The 25868-nt window shown below is 35.6% G+C and overlaps 1 pseudogene; it reads left to right on the forward strand.

Annotated features, from left to right (window-relative positions):
- The first annotated feature begins 1378 nt into the window (after nucleotides 1–1378).
- On the forward strand, nucleotides 1379–24865 carry LOC122753677 (annotated as a pseudogene).
- The last annotated feature ends 1003 nt before the right edge of the window (nucleotides 24866–25868 follow it).

Consider the following 25868-nt stretch of genomic DNA (forward strand, 5'->3'; position numbering starts at 1 on the left):
CTGATTCAGAGGCACTGAGGCAAATTCTTCGGGCAGGTGTCTGGTGTGTCAGCCTCATTGTGGGCTTTATTCATGGCCCAGCATGGCCCCCTGAACTCTATAGCTGAAGAAAACTCTCAGCCCGTGTTTTTTGTGTGTTTTTCTGCCCCAAGGGTTCTTTGATAGCTATTTTGGGGTTATTGTATCAGGAGCCCTTTGGGTTTAATGTCTTTCCTCAGCCATCTTGTCTCTGCCCTTGCAAATTTAGATTTCTTCCTGTTGTTTTGTTTTGTTTTGTTCCCCACACATAGGACACTTCATCCCTCATTTCCTTGCATTTACATTTGCCATCTCCTGTACCTGAAACATATTTTCTCTTCATAGCCCTTTCATAGAATCACTCTCTTCATTAAAAACACAACTCAAACTCCCTTCTACATCAAGTCTTTCTTGATGCCTCAATCTCTATTTACCTTATATTTATCTATATTGTGTTATTTTAATTTTTTCTCCTTATATTTCTTTTTTTTGTGGGGCAATAAGGGTTTAGTGACTTGCCCACAGTCACACAGCCAGTAGGTGTGTAGTGTCTGAGGCTGGATTTGAATTCAGGTCCTCCTGAATCCAGGGACGGTGCTTTATCCACTGCGCCACCTAGCTGCCTCTCATTCTCCTTATATTTCTAAGCGATATCATGCCCCCTCCCTTCTTTACCAAGAAGTTCCTTTTGTTCTGGTCCTATGTATGCTGTCTGGACCAGGTTCCGGGCTGTGGGAGACTTTTCTCCTAATGAGAGGGGAGATCATTAAATCCCACCCTGGGAGCATAAGGAAAAAATATTTATAACTTAGATTATTGTTCATGTCTCAAGTTTTTTTTCCAAAAGAAGACGTATCCAATGCCCAATGTGAATCTGGTATAGAATAGGTAATTTATCCCTACAAACAAAAGAACTAGTAAACATAAAAGATTCATAAATGCTTATCTAACAAAAACAAACTTAAAACATAATTCAATCACTTGTAACTATAACTGTAATCTCAGGGGAAGCTAAGCTTCCATTCAAGCATAAATTGATCTGTTTATCCCATCCACTTAAGAGTAATTTACCTTTGTTATGCAAGAAAACTTTGATTCAATCAGACCTTGAGTCAAAACCACTGTTTAAGGGAGATGTCAGTTATAAAAGCAAGCTAATTCAAACCCAACAGAGATTCCAAGTGTTAGAGACATCAAAGAAGGAACAAGCCTGGCAGCACACCTTTGAGAAGAAAGACGACTGAGCTATAGAACCATTGACTTTGCAAGCCTCAGACTCTTACATCAGAACCTGGCTCAGATAACAAAAAAGGTAGAACATGAAGAGAAAATAATTCAGAACAAGCAATATCAAATAAAGATGCAGAGCTCCATAGCTGCCAAATTGTGGTTCTTGACAGGTCTTTGAATCAGAGAAGAGTACCCCAACAGGAGATACTAAGAGCTCCAAAGGACAAATGTTATGAGGAGCAACTAGACTTCAGAGCTATGGTGATGGATGAAGTTGTGTTAACAGTTGAGCAAGGGAATTTGGGTCTCTTAATTAATGGGGAGTTGATCACTGCTTATCCCAAGGTGGTGGTTGTAAGGGTACCAACACCTTGGGTGCAGAGTGATAGTGATATCACTAATATGTCACCTAGAGAAGATGGGATGTTGGCTGATGAATGGCCTCAAGCTATGCTGAATTGCATCAGTAAGTTCAGGACTTTCCAAGAGCTAGCGAGCCTTGGTGTTCCTCTTCCAGATGCCTTCTCTTACAATGGTCATGAAAAATTTGCTACAATGATTGATGAAGCAGAAGTATTGGAATTCCCAATGGTAGTGAAGAATACACGGGGCCATAGAGGTAAAGCTGTTTTCCTGACTTGAGCTAAGCAGCACTTGACTGACCTAAGCCATATTATTTGCCATGAAGCTCCATACCTATTCCAGAAGTATATAAAGGAATCCCATGGCCGGGATGTTCACATCATTGTGGTGGGAGGCTGCATAGTTGGCACTATGCATTGCTGTTCAACTGATGTAAGGATGCAAAGCAACTGCTCACTAGGTAGTGGGGGAATGAAGTGCTCACTGAGTGAACAAGGAAAACAGTTTGCCATCCAGAAGTCAAACATCTTGGGAATGAATGTGTGCAGCATTAACCTACTGATGAAAGATAATGGCTCCTTCTGTGTCTGTGAATTGTGGGTAAAAATAATAAACAATATTTTCCATGATCATCATCAGAATATCCAAATAGACATGTCATCAAAACACTATAGCTACTTAGTCTTGGCTAGAAGGTTGGATTGGAACTGGGAGAAAAAGTCATTCATTACATACAGGTGATAAAAAATTATATGTACCAATGTGTTTTCTAAGTTAAATCTCACACCTTATACCATTACTTAGTGCATTGGAATTAGGATTTTTTGTCCATTCAAATTAGTAAGATAAAATGGATATATGAAAAATCATTATGGTATGTATTAAACAATGACCTTTACCAATTGAATTGCATTAAACTTTGTTACTTCTGAAACTTAGTAAATATCACATGACAGAATGAAATTTGCAAACATGAATAATAACACAACATACTTTCACAATTTCTAAGACTGCAAACCATTATAATTCTTGGGATTTTTAGGTGTTTTTTTTTCCCCTTTGCAGTTTTCATTGCTTTATCTTGCTTTGGCAATATGAGACACCCACATCCTTCCTAGGAACTGAGCTAAATTCTGGTGGAGAGCTATTAGCCTTGTAATGTAACAGCAGGTGAAGAGTAGGCTGAATTATCCTAGGGAAATTGTACTTTTTTTTTTTGAGCCCAAACTTCTAGCTGTTATAAAAAGCCATCTTTCCCTTTGAATCTTGGGATATTCCAGTCTCTAAAGAATTAAACATGCCATTCCCTGAAAAAGTACAGGCACGTGGTAATCATGAATAGGCTGCAATACATTGCAAATGTACAATTGTTTATCAAAGGTGATATAAATATTAATGAAATGTATGACTACACAGGAAAAAAATGGTATTGGGAAGTCTTTAAGTAAGGGTAAGGGGATAATGAACGGACAGCAAGTTTGTATTTATACTCACATAATGTGAAGAAAATGCAAGGAAAGTATGTGAGCATACTTCCTATGGGTTATCATAAGAATTGTTGCCCAGGTAGAAGACATAAAACATAACAATCTTTGAGCCACTGAAAATGAGCATCACAGTCATAGGATCAACCAGATGCCAGATTAGATAATTCCTTAGACCTATTATCTCTGGAAAAATACACACAGAAAAAAATTAAAAGGCATATTTAGAGTAATTCTAGTTAATAAACAAGACAAGGAGGAGAGAATCCTAACAAAGTAAAATCCTTCTAAATTAATACCAGAGGGTGCTAATGCTTAAAGCATTCATTTAGCACCCTTCCACCCTGGCTCCTTTCTAATCCCAGCAGTAATGTATACTGTACTGTCAGACTTATGCTTGGAGATAATTTTGACATCTCTTCTTGTAGCAGAGACTTTGTCAGTACACATCACCCCCTGCCTACCTACCTACAAAACACAAACTCATTTCTATGCACCATAATTCCTTTTACAATGGCCCTAGAATTTAGTTTATCAAGACATATTCAGTATTCAATCATCATTCTTCTAGAATACTTATTAATAATTGCATTAATCAGAACTCTCAAATCTTTCAAAGGTATTTTTTACATTATGTATATTATACTCCCACATATATTCCTACATATATGTGCATTTATACAGGTATGCATAGACATTTGTCTATATACACACCTTTGTTTATATGGGTTATTTTCCTCTTTTTCTGATCTCTTTTGATTATAAATTTTGGAGTCTATAATTGACCCAAACTTCACATTTTACTTCTGCAAGCAGAGGGGGATTGGCCAGTTTAAATAGAGCAAATAAAATCTCCCCTGCTGATTTGCAATGGTATTGTCCTATGAATACCAACTGTACTTTCAACTTGAAAGACTAAATCTTTAATTTTTTTTTGTTTTCAATAAAATAATATATTCAGAATATAGAAAGCATTCATCATAGCTGAATAAAATAGCATTAGTCAATCAGGAAAGTTTGATGTATTTTGCAAAAAGCAGATACAATGCATATAACAGAAAGCCCAATTGCAAAATTTGAATAAAGGTATTAAGTGATAATTGCTGTTATTTTTGTATCTATAAAATTAAATTATTTATTGCTGAGCAATCGAGACAAAATAGTTTTAAGTATTAATGTCTTTTTCAAGTTAAATAAAAATGGTTCTTATGTTTTTCTGTTAATTAATTTCTACACAAAAAGATCTAATTTAATTGATTTTATGAAAACAACATTTATTTTTCTTTGCCATACGGTTAACAAACAGCTTTCATACTTTTGTCTCTCTTTGGGCACATGTACAAAATTGTAAAACATCCCCACAAATTATTTGGCAGCTGGTGGTAGAATATAACAACACCATTAAATTAAGAACCTACTCACCAAGTTTTTTCTCTGAAATTGCATCATAAAACCATGTGTAACCATTCATAAAACAAAGGTTTTACCCGCAAATGATTATAGTTAGAGAGATTTGGAAGCCTTAACTGCACACAGACAAATGATCCTGTTTCCATGACAAGAAACCTTTCTTTTTGAGAGAATGTACCCACAGTAAAATGTACCATATGTTAGCAAACATATGGATTTGTGATTTGAGGCTTTGCTAAAGCTGGGGTGATGCAGCAAAGAATGCCCATCAGAAGAACGTCTATCAGGAACAAAATAGAAAGGTACTGCTACTTACCCAAGGCTTAAAAAAGGTATTCCTAATGGTAAGCCTCTTGTGAAATCTGGAAAGTTTATGCATCATTACATATCTATAGCAATACAGAAAGAACCAAGTATCAAAAGAACAAAATAGCAGTAAAAGTAGAATAAAAAAAGTAAATTATTATCAAATAAATGGAACAGAAAATCTTTAAAGATGAAAGTATTTAAAAGAGAAAAATATTTTTACTAAAGTTTATTTCTTAGACAAAACAAAACAAAATAAAACAAAACACAATATAGATAAGCCAACACCTAGTAGCATAAGACATAATAAATTATTGAATTTGTATAGAACTTCTTCCTCTGGAAGTCTTTAAATGTAATTGAAAACAAGCCCTTAACTTTACAGATGAGTAAACTGAGGCACAGAAAGGCTAAGTAATTAGATCATATTCACAGAAACACACATATTATAAACAAGTGATAGAGATAGAAATACATACACATACACATGCATCTACTTATACACATATACCTGACAGGCATTATAACATTCCATTTTAACGTGTGTTATAATAAAAAAAATCCTCATTTTATATAGAGATTCAACGATTGTTGTGTAAATAAGAGTTATCAAGATTTTACTCTGTACACTTTATATATTTCAAAGATCTGATCACCCTGAAGCTGGCATTTTCAATAAAAAAAAGTTTGATTAGACTAGCATAGAAAAGTTATTTTGAACTAACTTAACCAGATCAATCATTTATTGAGCTCTGCTAATAGCCAGTCAATGTACAACTTATCGTAGGTGAAGGCAAAAATTGGTCCCAATGGCCTGGCTTTCCTTTCTCTGGTCCCATTCATTAACTTTAGTTTGAGACAAAATGAAAAAGTGCTTTCATTTTCTCTTCCTTTTGTCCACTATATAAATTCCTCTTAGGAAACTAAGACAATTCACACTATTTTTTTTAAAGATAAAACTGAAAGATTTATCCCCTTAGGGAACAAAGCTGGAAGAAAAAAGGAAGGGATCTTTCAAATATTACAATCATTTTGTCCAGTATAAGTTTTAATGAAACTCTGATCTGGCATTTTTTATCATCTAAAATTGACTTTTTTCCTATCTCATTTCAATTTATTTTAACTCTATTTCCCTTCTAGTTCCCTCCACTCCCCAGTGAATTTTCTCATGAGAATGGATTTTTTTAACTCATTGAAAAGGATGTTTTAGAATATTATACATGCCAATTCCCAAATTTAATGTCATTATTCTGTAATTATCATCTGAAGATCTTTCATAGTACCTATCTGTACTTATAAGATACTCTAATTTCACCATTTACTGTTTCTAATAGCCTTATTATAGCTCACAAACAAATAATAAAAGTAAAATCACCTTTTTTTTTTCAGCAGAAGCATAGCTTAGCATAATGTATAAGCCCTATATAATGTATCATTCATTTTGGATCTTTATCCAAAATAAATTGTCCCTCTTGAAATGCATTCATCTGGGTAATTTGTTAGCATTCTATTTTTTTTTCTTGACCCACCTCTGGACCTGAAGGTTTAGGACATGACCTTGGAAACTGGAAAGCCTTTAAACTGTCCAACGAATATCCTTTACCTTTGAAGCAACTTGGATAAAAAAAGAGGATACTGTTATGAAACACTATAGGATGAAATGAGATCTTACTGTGTTACAAGAAATGATAATACAGAGAAACACGGCAACCTTAAGAGACTCATAAAAAGTAAGTGGAACCAGAAAGCACTGGACACAATGATTACAATAAAGTAAATTCTAAGAAAAAATATAGCCATTCAAAACTGCATGCTCTGGGGCAGCTAGGTGGTACAGTGGATAGAGCACCAGCCCTGGAGTCAGGAGTACTTGAGTTCAAATCCGGCCTCAGACACTTAACACTTACTAGCTGTGTGACCCTGGGCAAGTCACTTAACCCCAATTGCCTCACTAAAAACAAAACAAAAACAAAACAAACAAACAAAAAAAAAAACTGCATGCTCTGAAAGTATAAGAATGGTACTTGGCCCTGAAGTGAGATCTTGTATTGGAAAAATGTTTGTAAACAATACATTGCTATATAACTTAAGGCATTATCATTAAATTTTAACTGATTTGGAACAACTTACAGGGTTTTTTTTAAGGAGGAGTGACAGACTATAGGGCAAAATAGTTATGATTCTTTTGATAATAATTTGGAGCTTTTAATGAAGGATGAAGACCGAGGCTACCAGTTATTTCCCCACATTTGATGTTGTGGTAAAATATGAAAGTTTTTACCAGTTGGTTAGGATAACTGAAAGACACCAGTTTTTGAAGGACCACCCTTTTGGGGAGGAGACGAACAGTCCGCCTGCTGCGCATGTCAGACTGCCTGTGGGGCACTTGACTTCCGGGGTGGAGAGAACGGAAGTGGGGCTTTTGCCTGCTTGGCGGGACTCCTGATGGCGCGGCACAGACGGGCTCTCTCAAAAGGTGGCCTTTTCGGTTTGGTGAGTTTTTATAAGGAATATAGACTAAGCTTAGACTTAAGACAATTTGTATTGTGTTTCTACTTTCCTATCCTTCTAATCAACATCACCTTGTGACTATCATAACAATAAATAAAAAGGTCTATCTAGAAAACCAAAAGCTTCTTCCATTTACTAGTTTGGGAGATAAATTAAGGGAAAGGTTAAGTAGGGGAGATTTATGATCTAATATCCAATTTTAAATCACACAATGTGCTAGTGTGAGATTGGTACAGCTTGAAACCCTTCAAAAAGGACTTGTTCAGATTGTTCAATTCAGAGGCAAGCCTAAGAAGAAAGCATATAATGGCCATATGAAATAGACTCTTGGACACACAACTTTCTCTACCACACATTCATCATGAAGCTATTTGTTGAAGTCATCCACACCATATCTCTTTGCTATTTCTGATGATTCAATTGGTAATTAGATCCTTGTTATTTTACCTACCCAATACTTTACTCAGCCTTCACAGTGAGGTTTTTTGACTTTATATTGTTTCTTCAAGGATTTAACCCAATTCTTCCTAACTTTAGATTTCATCTATAGCTATTCGTGGTATTCTTGGATACACAGGCAGACTTAAATCTTGCTCTATACATATTTATATGTGAGACATATATATTCTTGTTTAGACACATTGGTAGTGACCACCACGACCATTTTTTGAGTTTTATCCCAACAGGGCTTTCTGATCATTTTCATCTATCGTGCATTGGTAGGTAAATTGCAAAGGGTATTTAGTTGGTCAATTTCACTTACTTCTTTTGAATATATTATTGATTCAGGGTAGAATATGTTGCAGCTATTATTTGGGAGTAATAGGATAAAAACAGGGTACTCCTAAAGATAGTTCTATAATTGATCCAAAAAAGGCAATGACAACAACAACCAGACAAACCAGTTTTAGGATATTCCACTGGTTCTTAGAATATTCTTATTTTCTTCTATCCTCCAAGGCCATGCCTTATCCATTTTCTAGACAACTAGATTTCAGAGGCACGAGACAACTTTCCATTCTAGAACTATGTATAGATGAAATTATTCACCACAGATTAAATTAAGATGGGATGACCCAGTAAGATCTTTTTGGTTTTTTGCAGGGCAAAGAGGTTTAAGTGACTTACCCAAGGTTGTACAACTAATAAATGTTATGTGTCTAAAGACAGATTCAAACTAATGTCCTCTTGAATCCAGGGCTGGTACTTTATCCACTGCAATACCTAGCTGTCCCGATCTTTGTTTTAAGAATACATAATTGGAAGCTGGGTGGAGGGGGATTGGAATGCAGAGAGTGGGTACAAGGAGATCAATTAGAAGACTACTGAAATAATCCAATAGATGAATAAGAAGGCTATTTTAATAGAATTGATAAGAGCATGAAATAGGGTAGAAACTATGTGAGTGAAAATACAGGAATAGATGAAAGAGGTTTTGTGAAATTAGAATCAAGACTTGGCAACTCACTGGATGGGAAAGTGAGTTAAAAGGGGATCATCAAGAATGATTCTGAGTTTGTGAGGCTGAAGAGGTAGATGAATAGTGGTGATATCAACAAGAATTTGGAAGCTGAGAAGAGGACTAGCTTTAATTCACTGTTTTTAATTTACCTTGGTGTTGTTTAAAAATCTAAATGTAGGTTCTAATCTGCCCCTCCCCCCGCCCAGTCTTTGGGAGGAGGAAGTTGACTAATATTACTGATAAATGCAGCAAGAGTTTAGGCTTTTAAAGATTTATTAAAACATGGGTCTATTTGCTATAGCCAGAGAGACAGAAACCTTTCCTTTCCTAGAAGTCCATGTGAAATCTCTCACTACCAAGCTGGTGTCTTAAAGACTAAGAGGGGCCTTTCATGTTCTCCATCTCCCTGCCACCAAGCTGAAGTCTCAAACCAAAAGAGAAAGCTCCTGTCCACCAGCCTCAGCTTCCTACTTCCTGTCCTCCTCCCTGAAATGGGATGTTCTTCAAGTTGATTGTTCAAAAGTGGTCTGCTATTGATGTTGCAGTCCACAGCCTCTGAGAACACTCTACTCAGGGTTGTCCATGTGTGATCTCAATTTAATCAACCTTAACTAGCTTCAACTTCTAAGAACAACACCCTACTCAGGGCCAGCCAGGTGTGGTCATGATTTAATCATCATTAAGTTCTCAGTCTCACCCAATTCAATGAATTCCAAATCAATCTTCAAGTGGGGCTCCTGGGTGTCTGCCAAGTCCCATTATTTTATCACACCTTCTTGATAAAAGTTAAAATTAAAAGCACTGGACCCTTCAGGAAAAGATATTATGTATAACTCAACCTTTCTCTCTTCTTATTCTCAGCCTTTTACACCAGAGTTACAATCGACAACCAATTGGACCTCTGGCAGCTCACAGATTTTCATTACTATTTCATGAGAAGAGTACTTGAAGGCAGTATTCCAAATACAGTATAGTCAAAGAGTATGCCATTATGCTTTGGTGATTATTCAGTTAAATATGCATTCATTAAGTGTCATATTCTATGCTAGGCACTGGGGATTCAGAGTACAATGAAAAGCATTTTCTGCCCCAGACAACTTACATTCCATTGGGGGATACCACCAAATAAACACAAATAAAAAGAAGCTAATTTGAGAAAGGAAATAATACCAATTAATATGGGGAACAGAAAATAATTTGGAAACCATGTAGGAATTGAGGTGATCATTGAAGGTAATTAAGGATTCTAAGAAGCAGAGGTGAGGTAAAAATTGATTACATGGGGCAGCTAGATGGCACAGTGGATAGAGCACCAGCCCTGGATTCAGCAGTACCTGAGTTCAAATACGGCCTCAGACACTTAACACTTACTAGCTGTGTGACCCTGGGCAAGTCATTTAACCCCAATTGACCCACAAAAAAAAATTGATTACAGACATTGGAGAGAACTCATGAAAAGGCACATATTCATGAAACAACAACTAGATCTGTTTGACATATACAGTATGCAGATGGTAATGTGAAATAAGCCTGAAAAGGTAAGTTGGTACCAAATTATGGAGGACTTCAAATGCCAAGCTGATGAGTTTGTATTTTATCCTAAAGCCAATAGAGAACCACTGACAATTTCTCTCTCTCTCCCTTTTTAAATTGAAGGGGATGATATGGTCATTCCTGTGTCTTAGGAAAATTATTTTGGAACCTATTTAGAGGATGGATTAGAGCAAGGAAAGACTAGAAACAAGGATATTAGATCAATTAGGAAACTATTTCCATAGTCCAACTTAAAAATTACCATATCCCAAAATTGTCAAAGTGTTATGTAACTAGAGTGACAGAGATAGAGTTGAGAGATTTGATGAAAATAGAGTTGGCAACTAACTGAATATGGGAGAATGAGATTGAAGAATCAGAAGTGGCATCAAATTTGTAAACATGAGTGACTCAGGCAGGCAGTGACTGTAACGTAAAGAGGAGTTTGAAGGAGGCCTTCCCACATTAATTTCCATTCTCAAAGTTTTGTTCTATTAACAATTGTTTGATATTTTCTAAGCTGGAATCTCCACTAGAAGACCTGCCAAATTTCAATTTATTCATAGGATTGCTCTACAGAAAGAATTATTTAGTGAGAATAATTGGCTAAGCCTACTACAGATTTATTAAATTCCTAAAGTGTGCCTGAGGGGCAGTTAGGTTGTTCAGTAGATAGCACTGGCCCTTGAGTTAGGAGGACCTGAGTTCATATCCAGCCTCAGACACTTAACACTTAGTAGCTGTGTGACCCTGGGAAAGTCACTTAACCCCAACTGCCTCACAAAAAAAAAAAAAAAAAAAGAAAAAAGTGTGCCTCAATTCTGCTATAGGTTGTATAATAATAACTTTAGAGGTAAGAATGCAAATATGGAGTAGAATGTAAGCTCCATGATCTAAGGGGATATAAAAATTCATTGAATGAATGATTGTAATACCAATGGAATTGTGTTATGTAAGTTATTTGGGGACTCAGTTGGGTGTTCTAATATTATTGTTGCTATAATATTCATTGCTATTTATATAATAAGGGCTATTATACCAGTTTTGGTAGTAAGCATTTGTTATTTATTAATAGCATATATGGGGGCAGCTAGGTGGAAAAGTGGATAAAGAACTGCCCATGGATATAGGAAGACCTGAGTTCAAATCCAGCTTCAAGACACTTGACACTTACTAGCTGTGTGACCCTTGGAAAGTCACTTAACCCTCATTGCCCCACAAAAAAAATTAATATCATATATTATTAAATTACTGACCATGTGTATCCCTGGTTTCCCCACTATCCAAAGGCTTATAAGTCTAAACAATTACATATCAAGCTGTAAGGGGCTAAAATTCTAGCTAGTCTGTCTAAAATATCTAATGAGTGGTTGCCAATAAATTATAAACTTTAGCAAGAGTTAGACTTTTAAGCATTTATTAAGAGAATAAGAATTTGGTGAAAAGAAAGAGAAAGGCCTAGATTCATCTATCTATTAAAGGGAGAGTGCATTTCTAGCTCCCTTCTCCACCTGAGTCCTGAGGAAAGAGAGCAAGAGAGCCAGCCTCTCCCCCTCTTTCTCCCACAAGCAAACGTCATTTCCTGATGCCAAAAAAAAATATTCATGGCCTTGCCCTCAGAGGCCTTCTCCTCATGGTAGAGCTTTCCTACAGTAAGTCTCCAGCAGGTGGCATCATTCTAATTGTTACAATCCCCCCTTTTTTCTTCAAGAAACATGAGGTGTTTCTTTGATGAAACAGTCAAAAATAACAGAATATAATACCCTATGCTAGCAAACAATGTGTTAATAACAATATAGAAAAGGGAAAGAGAAAAGTTTTGTCCAGAGGAGTGGTCCCTCATGAACTGATGCTTTGACACTAGGCTGCAGAGGGAGGGCCTCTGCAGAGAATACATATTGCAAATGGTGTACATAACAACAGAAAGGAATAAAAATCAACAAAACAAAACTATTCATTTAAAGTCTTTGAAAGTCTTTTCTCAGATGGTTCTTGGGACGTCCTCTGGGTAATCAGAAAGGAAAATTTCCTACAAAATTGAGTTTAACACAACTTTAAAATAGCTTTGTGAATAATCAAATCAAACAATAAGAGTTCTCCAAAACATGTCTAAAGGAATTTAGAATCTTAGTTGTTATACATGAAACATATAGTAAAACAAAAATTGAAACATTCTCTAAAACTTAATATTACTATAATCCCCCTTGTGGAGGGTAAATTGAGAAGACAATTGCTACAATATTAATTTAACAAAATATTTTTTATCTTTGTTTCATCACTTTTTGCATCATCTGCCTAATTGTCCTCATGCCATTATGAGAAATTAAAGAATCTAATATGATTAGTAACAGATGTCAAGTCCAAACCCAACACTGTATTTATCATGACACCTGAGATGATTATGGGAGTTACCATAAAAGAACAGAGAAATGATGGCATATGAGCACTCCCACACTTAAGCAATATATACTGCCAGTGCAGTATGCCAGGCTTAAAATCGGTGGATGGGATATATGCCCATGCCAGAAAACATATTGGAAGGAAACTGAGTCAGACTTAATCAGATGCATGGAATTGAGACCTCCAAAGTATCAGGCATATAGGAGGGGGCATAGAAGCCAGGTGTAGAATTAGATGGGTGGGATGAAAACTTCCAGTCATCTGTACAATATTGTGGGGGAAAAATTAAACCAAGGGAAACCAACCTCAACATTTGTCAAAAGCCAATCCCTCAGCTGTACCTTGACTTCATGTGACAGTTCAATGTCTGCTCTTGCATGTATTCCTCTTTTGAATGGATGGCATCTTGGCCAACTGGAATCTGATAACTCAGAATGAAGGCAATTAATGTCTTAAATATTAAATTCCTATACTCCAAGTCTCATATGGATTTAAAAATTGAGGATAATATGATCTCAAAAAATGTGAATGTACCTTGACTCAGAATATAATATACAATTATGCAATAATTTCAAATAATACCTTTTTTTACTAAGTATATAATTGCTTTTGTGAAAAATCAGAAGATATGCAAATATGAGTTAAAATACAACACAATCTTAAAGAAAACATTTTTTTTGAAAAAAGAAAACTTTTATAAATGTTCCCCTCCTTTTTTTGAATATTATTATCAAAAACAATACTTCTAGAATCAATTTACACTTGCCATGGCAACCAATTTGCCATGGAAATGTTTTATAGAGTTCAACCAAATAAACAGTTGAGAGAAAAAAATAACAAAAACAAAAAAACATCAGAATATGGGATCACAATACTACCAGAATTAACATTGTATTATGAAATCAAAACCATTTGAATTGTTTCACAATTAGAAAGATGAATGAATAGAAGAAAATACACATGGAAGAATAGAAGACAATGAAATTTAAACTAGGGAAATCTAAATGAATATGAACTTAACATTAATAAGAGTATTACAAAATAAAAACTTGATCACATGACTATAAAAAAGCTTTTACAAATATTCTCTTTTTTAACTAAGTATAAAACACAATCTTAAAAGCATGAAAATCTCTATGAAAATAAACCCATACTGCTAATTTCAAAATGTATATGTAATAGCCTAGAAATCCTATGTAATCTCTGAACTGACATCATTTCTCTATTTAATTTAGAATACTTTTGATTCTGATATCTAAAATCCCCAATACTCATTAATACCTTGCTGCTTACTTCTACATTTCTTTAAAATATGTCTTCTTGAAATAGGATAACGATTGTCATTTTTATTCAGCTTAAGGTTGTCTTCTTTAACCCTTCTATATTGTCTGTCAGTCCTTTCATAACAAAAATTCTTTATAAGGTTAGTAATTAGAGACAAAAGCAGATTATCAAAATTATGAATAAAATGAGCATATCTGGAATTTAAAGGGTTTTCTAAGGTTGGTTTGGGAGAACCACAGCAGGTTGAGTCAGAATCACAGCCAGGCTGGGGAAGGACTGAGCCTGACTGCTCTGGTAACTGACTAGAAGCTGCAAGTGTAGGTAGAGAAAGCTACACATGCTCTGAGGAGGGTGGAGGACTAGGAGGTGTTGCCAGAGGAGGCAGAGGAGATGGGGTCTGGAGAGGAGGGGAAGGGCAATTGGAATCAGGCTGATTCTGAACTCAAGCCTCATTTCCCCTTCCCCCACTTCTAGGGCATTAAAGGCTTCTAGAGGCTGGGTTGTTGCCTCCAGGCATGCAAAATTAGAGCAATAATTAGTGTTAGAATTTGGAAAATCTTCAGGAGTCAGAGTTTTCTCTGAAAAGACATGGTTGGGAGATGGGGATATATCTATATTTCCTTGTGTGAGCACCTTGCTGGCTCTTCTAACAAAAATAAAAATAAAAATAGAAAATCCACAAAAACAAAGCATTAACATGATCTTATCCCCCATTTCTCTGGTTAAACAGACTAAAATCAGGGACACGGTACTTAGGGAGTTTAAAAGATCCATTTGAAAATTTAAAGCAAAAACAGCTGATACTTAGCAGTACTTTCCAATTTAAGGGCACAGGGTAGGGGAAATCTTGCCCAACGGGAAGATAAGAAGATGGAGATTCAGCTTTCCTCTTCATGGTCAACTATCTGTAAGGGGCTAAAATTCTAGCTAGTCTGTCTAAAATATCTAATGAGTGGTTACCAATAAATTATAAGCTTTAGCAAGAGTTAGACTTTTAAGCATTTATTAAGGAGAATAAGAATTTGGTGAAAAGAAAGAGAAAGGCATAGATTCATCTCTCTGTTAAAGGGAGAGCACATTTCTAGCTCCCTTCTCCACTTGAGTCCTGAGGAAAGAGAGAGAGAGAGAGCCAGCCTCTCTCACTCTTCCTCCCACAAGCAAATGTCACTTCCTGATGCCAAAGAAAAGCCTTGCCCTCAGAGGCCTTCTCCTCATGGTATAGCTTTCCTACAGTAAGTCTCCATCAGGTGGTGTCATTCCAATCATTACACAGCATATTGAGTCAAGAGGGAAAGCAGTGAGAGAGAGAGAGAGAGGAGAGGGTGCATGGAGAGTAAAAGAAAGCAAGCTTCTCATGCATGGTTCAGTATTTTTACCCTCCTTTGGTAAAGTTGGATCACCATGCATTGAACTAAGCTAATTGGTTATCATCATTCAAGTCCATTGATTGACATGAATTGAGGGGTGGTCTTAGAGAGGGTAAGTTCCTGATCTAGGTTTGGCTTCCCCTAGCTAATCAAAAGAATCAATCTGCATTTCTTTTGTTAAGGTGCCCCAGCAGGTTTCAGGTGTGAGAGGGAGAGAGCAGAGAAAACTAATCTCTTGGTTTCTCCTAGAAATCCATTAATAATTATTTTCTCACAGAATTCAAACTCTAATGGATCCTTTGTGTTTTCTAGTCCAACCATTCCTTTTATTATACATTTGGAGATTCATGCTACCAAAATATTATTTTCATGAACTGTGGGCAGTAAATTAATTAATTACTAAGTAAACACGGGCTGGTTGTCAATTCATAAAAACATGAAAGTTTGAAAACCCACATAACTTAGGGATCATCTGTTAAAATAAAAATATATTTTAAATTAACTAATATCTTAAGTCTAACTCATACTCTGAACCCCTGTAAGAATCCTTTGTTGAGAAAGTATACTTCCCATGTGTATCTGAAGTATGCCAGGAATCATGAAGCACCAAAGTTATACAGGAAGTAGCTGACACACACTCTCAGTCTTTCTCTGGCCTTGAAGGAGGATTCAGAGCAGATTAGAGACTGGCTGCTGACTCTCATAGAAATTATGGACCACTGGTGGAGAGTTAAATCCGGCCGTTTGAATTAGCTAAGCTGAAAGCAAGTTTGGGTTTGAGACAGCCCTTGCTAGAGCCAGGGAGATTATCCATTTTCTTCTTTCTCTATTCCCTTGTCCTTGACTTTTAATAAAAACCTGATTTGTTTGTGGTAAAGTGGCGGTTAAACTCCTTTCTTATTGGCCTAGGAGAAATAACTAAAAAAGGCAATTCAGAGGGGAAGAATCTTTGGACCTAGAGGTCCCTCATTATTTTCTGAACCCCAATCTTAGGGCGAGCCACCCAATCAACTCTCCCGATATTAAATTTGGCCCGTACCCGGTCACACACACATACACACACATGTAAGTAAATGAATACATGAATGAAGCATTTATTGAGTGCTTGCTATGTGCAAATCATTGTATAAAATGCTGTTTGCAAATAGAAAAATAGAAGAATTTCTTTTCTCAAGGAGTTAGCATTCTTTTCTCTTCTCTCCTTTTCTTTTCTTTTCCTCTCTTTCCTTTCCTTTCCTTTCCTTTTATTTTTTTTTTCAGGGCAATGCGTGTGAAGTGACTTGCCCAGGATCAAAAACGGAGAAAGTTTCAAGTGTTTGAGGTAAGATTTGAACTCAGGTCCTCATGAATCCAGGGCCAGTTCTTTATCCACCGCGCCACCTAGCTGTCCCCAAGTTCACATTCTAATAGCAAAAAACAACACACATGGAAGCCTTATGTATCTGATAGTTAGATAGACTATGTTCCTTAGGGTTCAGGCCTATTTTCTACAGTCCTCAGATCTCTATTTGAACTCAATTTCAACACAGAGAGTTGCTATCTTACTGTTCCAGCCCAAATGAGCTTCTGCTTTTTGGCTTTCCATAGTGCAGACAGCTTAAGGAGCTATAGAGTTGAGTTGTACAGCAACCCTGTGGGAAAGTTTTTGCAGCCCTGCTATCAGAATGTTTGTTCATTGAACTTTTACTTTGTTGAGGTTCTTAGTATCCCAGATAATGGAAATAGCTGAAACTGCTTTAGCAGTTGTAAATCATTTATGTTTGAGAGTGTTGTGGGCTTTGTAGAAAATACCTAAAGCTCCATATTGTTGGTTGTATAACTCAGAGGTTCACCAACTATTTACTAAGTGCCTAGTATGTATAAGACAACTACACAATGCAAGAACACTGTGCCAAGTGAAAAAGACAATTCTGCACAGAAAAACTAATAGTCAAGGTACTATAGAAAAACTGGGAGTCAATCCTGCTTTAAATAAACTACTCATAGGGGCTTGGTACACAATTGCCATATCTACAGCCCACTTCATACTGAAGGAACTCTTGGACCAGTTCAAGTCAAATTGGTTAATTTTCTAATTACACTTAAAAATCTACATTATTAGTTCCACGTGATCTAAACCGATAATTTCATAAGAGTCTTAGTATCTTGCTTCATGAAACTGACTTAATATCCCTTCATTACTGTGATATCCAAGTTTAACTGGAACCCAGGACAGATTAGATTGCATGATTTTCTTTTTGTTGTAAGGCCGATACTCTTAGATAAAGATCATGACTATTACCTCAGTATGAATGAGTTGCCTTTGGTAATAGTGGGATTTTCATCACCAGAAAGCTTCAAGAAGTGACTAATTTATCACTTATTAACAATGTTGAAAAACAGAACAGAAGAAATAAATAACAAATGGAGAAAATGAGATTGGCAAGACTGTACCATAGGATAATTAGTTGAAGTTTAGTGTACTTTTATACTTGAATGAGTATAAGACTAGTTCTTGATTAGATTTCATTAGAAACATATAGGATCTCTCTGGTTTCTTTAAAAAAATTAAAATACAATTTTAAATGACAAATTTATATTATTATAGCTACAAATCAAATTGTCCATCTCACCCAAAGGGCCAATAAGCTATCAAATATCAGCAACATCAAATTAGGTCATTCTGATGTGGGTACCATTAAGGGACCAGTATCATGTTTCTGAAGGGGGGAAATAAAATTACTCAATATGTCCAACCAACACTGTTTTGAGGTTATGATAAAACACCACTGATTTGAGTTTTAAGAGGTCTCAACTTATTTGGCTTCTTTCCTTTCAAATTTATACATCTCTTAGGCCCAGTTGATGAAACTAGAGCAGGTGATGATGCTCTTTTAAAATGCATGCTATTCACCTATCTTGACAAAGGAAAAACAGGTTTCAGGAAGAAAACATATCTTATTAAAGTGGTATCTCTTCTAAAATGAGATCTTTTCAATACAATATGCCCATTCTCTGTGGCTTGGAGTTAAGATTGTATTTACATCAAGAGATATCCAAAAGATGTCAATTATTCATTTAAAATTTTTAATAATGTAAAGTTTCTCTGCAATTACTACATAATAGAGTTTCCATTACTAGTGAATTAGCCTTTGGAAATATTTCAGGAAATAGTGCTTTTCCATTGTCAGTGAAACCTCAGATTGTCTGAATAGCTCCTAATGAGACATAAAGGATTTGACCGCTCAAGAGAATCAACGAGTGTTGGTACCTGAAGTGGTTCCTGCTGGGTCCATTATTCTTAAAAGAGAGGGGAAAAAAATTCTCCTACTGTGACATTCGATCAATTGAAGAGCCTCACTTAACTTCAGGTCCTTGTCATGGTTTCGTTATTATTATTTTCTGTCTGATAAGTCCAATGCTAGCTGTGAGGTATTGAATTGCAGATCTATGTGAGTTTTGAGAAGCTAACTAGTGTGAATTAATGATGTGGTGCATTCTTTAGCATGCAGACTGTTTTGTTTTTTGTTTTTTTAATAGAAAGTACTGTACTTTAATTGGCAGGGCACTGGAGTTGGAATCAGAATGTTTACATTTAAGGGTGACTGGCTGTCATTCTCATGGTGCATTATAAGAAGTCCTAAATTTGGAATCAAGGGCCATAAACTTGAATCCCAGCTTTGTCACTGACTCTGTGGGACCTAGGGCGAGGGACTTATTTTTTTTTCTTGGTCTTAGTTATGCCTCATCTAGAAGGAAAATTTGGGCTAGTTAATTGATAATATTACTTCCATGCTGTCAATCTATAATCCTATATTATCTGTGACAGTGAGCAAATAATTTAACCTCATTGATCCTCTGTTTCTTCATTTTAAAAAATGAGGATAACAGCACTGGCAATACTTAACTCACAGGGTGTTGATAAATGCAAAGTGAGAAAAATGATTTCTGCATTGGAATATGGTCTATTTGGTGAAAATGAAATTATAAAATCCTGATGTTGATCAAGCTGGTGAATTAAAACAACAGAAAATAAGAGTATTATATAATCAAGATCATTTTTCTTCAATATTGTCTGGATTTTTGTAGCACATCCAGGACAGGCTGGGATATATATTTTCTTTTTGTCTGTTTTATATTTACTCATGGTGTGGCTCAAGAAATGATCATAAAACATAAATGCAGGGGCAGCTAGATGGCGCAGTGGATAGAGTCAGGAGTACCTGAATTCAAATCCGGCCTCAGACACTTAACACTTACTAGCTGTGTGACCTTGGGCAAGTAACTTAACCCCAATTTTCTCACTAGAAAAAACCAAAAACCCCCACATAAATGCATATTAATTTCCTGATTATTTATAAGTTACCACACTTTAGATGCTGTACTTTTTCATAAAGAAGACAGACCTCAGTCTAATACAAGGACTTGCTTATTGTTTTTACCAACAAAATATAACTTTCAAAATTCCACCATAATTCTTTGGATTTCTTTAAAATGGATTATGCCCAAAACAAATCTGCCACTTATTATCAAAAGGATAATACACTATGACTGGGTGGGATTTATACCAGGAATGCAGGGCTGGTTCAATATTAGGAAAACTATTAGCATAATTGAGTATATAAATAACAACCCCAAACAAATCATGAATATCTAAATACATGCAAAAAAGTGCTTTTGAAAAATATAGTACCCATTCCTACTAAAAAAACCTAGAGAGCATATTAACATATATGCACATAATATTAATATTTTCCTCAAATGATGTTATTAATATAATATATTATATGTACTATTAATATAATATATGCAATGACATATTGCTAATATAACAATATCATTAAAATGATAATTAGCATCTATCTAAAACCATCATCAAGCATTATTCATAATGGGCATAAGCTAGAAGCTTTCGAAATAAGATCAGGGGTGAAGTAAGCATGTCCATTATCAGCACTATTGTTTAATTTTGTACTAGAAATGTTGACTTTAGCAATAAGAGAAGAAAAAATTGAAGGTATTATAGCAGGGAAAGATGAAAAAAACTATGACCCTTTGCAGATGATATACTTAGAGAATTAACTAAAAACAACTTGAAACAATTAACAACTTGAGTAAAGTTGCAGGATATAAAGTAAACCCACATAAATCATCAGCAGTTCTATATATTACCAAAAAAGGGGGAGGCTAGGTGGCACAGTGGATAAAACACCGGCCCTGGATTCAGGAGTACCTGAGTTCAAATCCAGCCTCAGACACTTGACACTTACTAGCTGTGTGACCCTGGGCAAGTCACTTAACCCCCATTGCCCTGCAAAAAAAAAATCAAAACAAAATAAAAAAATAGCCCAGCAAAAAATAGAGATATTCCATTAAAAAAATGTAGATAATATTAAATATTGTGGAGTCTACTTGCTATGACAAACTCAGGAAGTATATGAACAGTATTATAAAACATTTTTCATAAAAATAAAGTCAAATACAAACAAGTTGGAAACTATCAATTGCCCATGGGTGGGCATTGTAATAAAAAAATCACAATCCTATCTAAATTAATTTAATGTAGTGCCATCTCAATCAAATTACCAAAAAATATATTATAGAGCTAGAAAAAAATAATAAAAATTAATCTGGGAGGACAAAAGGTAAAAAATAATATCAAGGGAATTAATGAGAAAAAATGCAAGAGAAGGTGGCCTAGTTGTACCAGATCTAAAACTATATTATAAAAGTGTCAATAATCAAAATTATTTGGTACTGGCTAAGAAATAGAGTGGTGGAATTTTGGAATAGATCAGCTCCCCAAGACACAATAGTGAATGATTACATTAATCTATTGCTTGATAAACTCAAAAACTACAGCTTCTGGAATAAGAACACACCACTTGAAAAAACTGTTGTGAAAATTGGAAAATAGTCTGGCAAAAACTAGGCATAGACCAACATCTCACAGCATTAGAAAAATAGACTGGGAAGCCTCTAGATGCAAAGAAACCAACCCTTATTAAGAAAAACAAAGGTGGTGTCCACAGTCTGCCCAGTATAGTCTGAGACTCCACTATATAGAATTCATAGTTATTTGTAGTTTTCTTGGTTCATATATAGTAGAAAAATATCTATTATGTAAATATGTTTTCATAGTAGGTCATTGCAAAACAGAGAAACTATTTTAGGAACAATCAGGGCAAAACACTGCATTTCAATATAAAGATGATTAATGCAGCCAATATGATTAATAAAGTCACATACTGCTATATTTAGTTATACTTTTAAGGCTGATGAACATAGGAAATTGCTGGGACCATATTATAGGTTGTTTATATGCAGGTTTTTGTTTCCTTTTTTTACTTGGGAGTATGCTTTTACTATAAATCACACAGTTGTTTTATTTTTTGTTTGATTTTATCCTAATGATTTTAACTGATAAAAGATTGGCAAGGCAATACAGAGCAAGGCACTAAAGTCATTGATTAAGGATCTTTTTCATTTCAGCATATACAAAGAAAATGTCAAAATGACTACATGACTTAGATATAAAGGGTTATACCCTAAGCAAATTGGAGGGCAAGGAATTGTTTAGCTGACAGATCTTTGGAGAAGGGAAAATTTATGACAAAATAAGAGATCATTATGAAATGCAAAATGATATTTTTCATTACATTAAATGCGTGAAAAAAACAATGCAACCGATATTAAAAATGAAAGCAGATGAATCAGAATGGGAAATAATGTAATACAACTATTTCTTCTTGCAGATGAGAGGATGATGTGCTTGAAAAATCCTAAATATTCAACTAAAAAGCAATTGAAATAATATTTTCAGCAATGTAGAAGGATAGGAAGTAAACCCACATAAATCATCAGCATTCCTAAATATCACCAACAGTATCCAACATGATGAGATAGCTAGAGATATCCCATTTAAAATAATTGTAGAGAACATAAAATACCAAAACAAACCACAGATCTATATGAACAAAATGATAAAAATATTACACTCAAATAAAAACAGATTTAAATAAATGGAATCCGATTGAAATAAATGAAATTGCAATAAATGAAAAAAAATATTAATTGGTAGGCAAAGCCAATATATTACAGATGAAAATTTTATCAAAATTAATCTACACATCCAATGCTATCTTAATTAAATTGCCAAAAAATTAGTGAGGTAGAATAAATAAGAACAAAATTCATTTGGAAGAACAAAAGGTCAAAACTATCAAAGAAACTAATGGAAAAAATGTAGGGGCTTCTATGTCATGCAGGGATAGAGCACTGGCCCTGGATTCGGGAAGACCTGAGTTCAAATCCGGCCTCAGACACTTAACACTTACTAGCTGTGTGATCCTGGGCAAGTCATTTAACCCCCATTGCCTCACCAAAAAAAAAAAATGTACACGAGTGGTACTAGATATTAAATGATATTATAAGGCTGTAAATATCAAAATTATCTGTTAAAATCTACAAAACAAAAAGGAAATCTGTGGAACAGAGTAGACATATAATCTACAACAGCAAATGAATATAGTAAATTGGTGTTTGGCAAGTATAGAGACCTACGTTTTACAGATAAGAATTGATTATTGGGTAAAAATTGTGGGGAAAGCTTGAAGGAATTCTGACAGAAATTAGGCATAGATCAGTATCTTATGCCCTATATCAAGATATGGTCAAAAGGGATACATGACATAGATATAAAGGGAGTTATTATAAGAACTGAAGAAAATGGAATGTATTCCCTATCAAACTTATGGATAATGAAACAATTTGTGAGCACACAAGAGAGAAAGAGTATTATGATACATAAAATGGATAATTTTGATTACCTAAAATTAAAAAAAAAATGTACAGATAAAAAAATATAGCCAAGATATGAGGGAAAGCAGAAAACTAGAGGGAAATTATAGACAATTATTCAGATAAAGTCTCATATCCCAAATATATGAAGAATTATGTAAAATCCGTAAAAATATGAGTCATTCCCCAGTTGATAAATGATCAAAGGATATGACCAGGCAGTTTAATAGCAAAGAAATCAAAGCAATTTATAGTCATCTGAAATAATTCTTTAAACCAATATTTTCAGAGAAGTGCAAAATAAACAACATATATATCTTTCTCTGTCTACATTTGCAACTCTATCTCTATCTACTACACTTATCAAAATGGCTAAAATAATAGAAGAAGGAAGTTATAAATGTTAGAGGGAATGTAAAAAAATTGGGACCTTAATTTATTGTAGGTAGATCTGTGAACTGATTCAACCATTTTAGAGAGAGATCTAGAATTATGCCCAAAGATTTACTAAATTGCCTATGACCCAGCAATATCACCGTTAGATTTGCTTCTTGTGAGAAAAAAATGGAATCTGCCCAGATCCTCAAAGGTCCCGCCTGGAGATTAATCTAAACTGATTGAATTAAGTGAGAGTGATTGACTTTGCTGATTAGCATACTTAAAGTTAATTATATTGTAACCACACCCGGCTGGCCCTTAAGAAGGTATTGTTCTCAGAAGCTAAAGAGTTTGAACTCAACTGAAGACCACCTCCAAGTCCAGTGAACCAATGGATTTGGATGAAGCTAACCAATTCTGCTTGAAGCAGTGTGTAAGCCCTGCCTGTGCTATGAACCTATAAAAAGCTTCCACACTCAGTTTGCGAGGGCAGTTCATAGTTGAAGCAGGCTCATGGTGGAAGACTTGAAGAAGAACCAGACCAGACTGGAACTCTAGGCTAAACAGGCTTTTTACTAACTTTCTGAGCTCCAAGTGTTTTTGTTTTTACTCATATCTAGTATGCTTTAATAAATATTTAATGCCCAAAGACTGGTGCTAAAGTTTCTAATTTAAGGCGACCACACATTTAGATTTTAAACATCACATTATCAAGATGATTAGGGGAAAAGGAAAAGAACCTATATGTTTTAAGATATTTATATCCACTCTCTTTTGGGTGGCAAAGAACTAGAAATAATAGGCATGGCCATCAGTTGGGGAATTGCTGAGAAAATATTGGTGCATTTCATGATAAAATATGACTCTATAATAAGAAATGATGAGCTCAATGACTTTAGAAAAGCATGGAAAGAAGGAGGTGGAACCAAGATGGCAGAGGAAATGAAATGACTTGCCTGAGCTGCCCTCCACATACCCCTCTAAATACTTTTAAATTATGTCATAAGACAATCCCTAGAGCAACAGAAGCAAAAAATGTAGTGTATGAAATAGTTTTCAAGCCAAAAGCAACTTGGAAGGTTATCAGGAGAGGTCTACCACACCCATGCAAGGATGGAGCACAGTCCAACACAGTCTGTGCCAGCACAGACATGGCTGCAGCAAACTTGCAGCAGGCCTTGGGAGGCAGTGAATCAGTAGTGTTACCAGCTGCTTCTGAAACTTTTAGACCACATAGTGTAAAGGGTGAAACAACTGGTCAGAAGGAGAGTACTGGAGTTTTTTTGCTAGCACTGGGGGGCAGGACTCTGTTGCTTCACCCATATTCAGATTCACTTTGAAGTACAGGGGCGCAGACCCCAGGCAAGGAGGAGCTCCAGCATGACAGAGCTTACTGACTGAAGTGGATTAGGAATGTCCTCACAGTTCAAGAGCACAAGAGAGTGATTGTGGTCATTCACAGACCAGAGCAAAGGGCAGGAGGGTAGTAAATATACGTCTCCTTAGATCATAATATTTTGGAAGAAGTGAAATACTTAGAGGTTCCTAAAAGTATTTCTGAAAGGAACTGCATAAACTCCCTGAAATTTGGGACAGTGTGTCCTTCACCCTGGAAGTTGTTATTGTTATTATTTGTCCTTCATTCTCAAAGAGGAACATAACATCAAGGTGATGTCATGACTTGCGCTAAATGGGATTTAAGTGAGTGAAGGCCGTGAAAGGTCACCCACCCCGCTTTCTCCTCCAAAACCATCTGGGTTGGGGCAAGAAATACATCAGGATGCCTGGAGATGGCCCTGGATGTCTCAAACAATTGGGGTTCAGTGACTTGCCCAGGGTAACATAGCTAGTAAGTGTATAAGGTGAGATTTGAATTCAGGTCCTTGACTCCAGAACCAGGACTTGATCCCCTGTGCCACCTAGCTCTTCCACCCTGGAAGTAGAGCCCTATTTTTTTTTAGTGAGGCAATTGGGGTTAAGTGACTTGCCCAGGGTCACACAGCTAGTAAGTGTTAAGTGTCTGAGGCTGGATTTGAACTCAGGTCCTCCTGACTCCAGGGCCAGTGCTCTATCCACTGTGCCACCTAGCTGCCCCTAGTAGAGCCCTATTTTAACAAATAGTTAAACATTTTAAAAAAAATTAGGCTGGGGAAAATGAGAAACAATAGAAAAATTTTGACCACACAAAGTTAGCAACATGACAAGGACTATCAAAACAAACCCTTAGAAGAAGATAACAAAGTCAAAGCTCCAACATCCAAATCCTCCATGGAAAAAAAATGAATTGGTCTCAGGCCTTGGAAGAACTAAAAATGATTTGAAAATTGTGTAAAAGAAGTAGAG

This window comes from Dromiciops gliroides, chromosome 1 (genome assembly GCF_019393635.1).
Source record: "Dromiciops gliroides isolate mDroGli1 chromosome 1, mDroGli1.pri, whole genome shotgun sequence".
Taxonomy (NCBI): domain Eukaryota; kingdom Metazoa; phylum Chordata; class Mammalia; order Microbiotheria; family Microbiotheriidae; genus Dromiciops; species Dromiciops gliroides.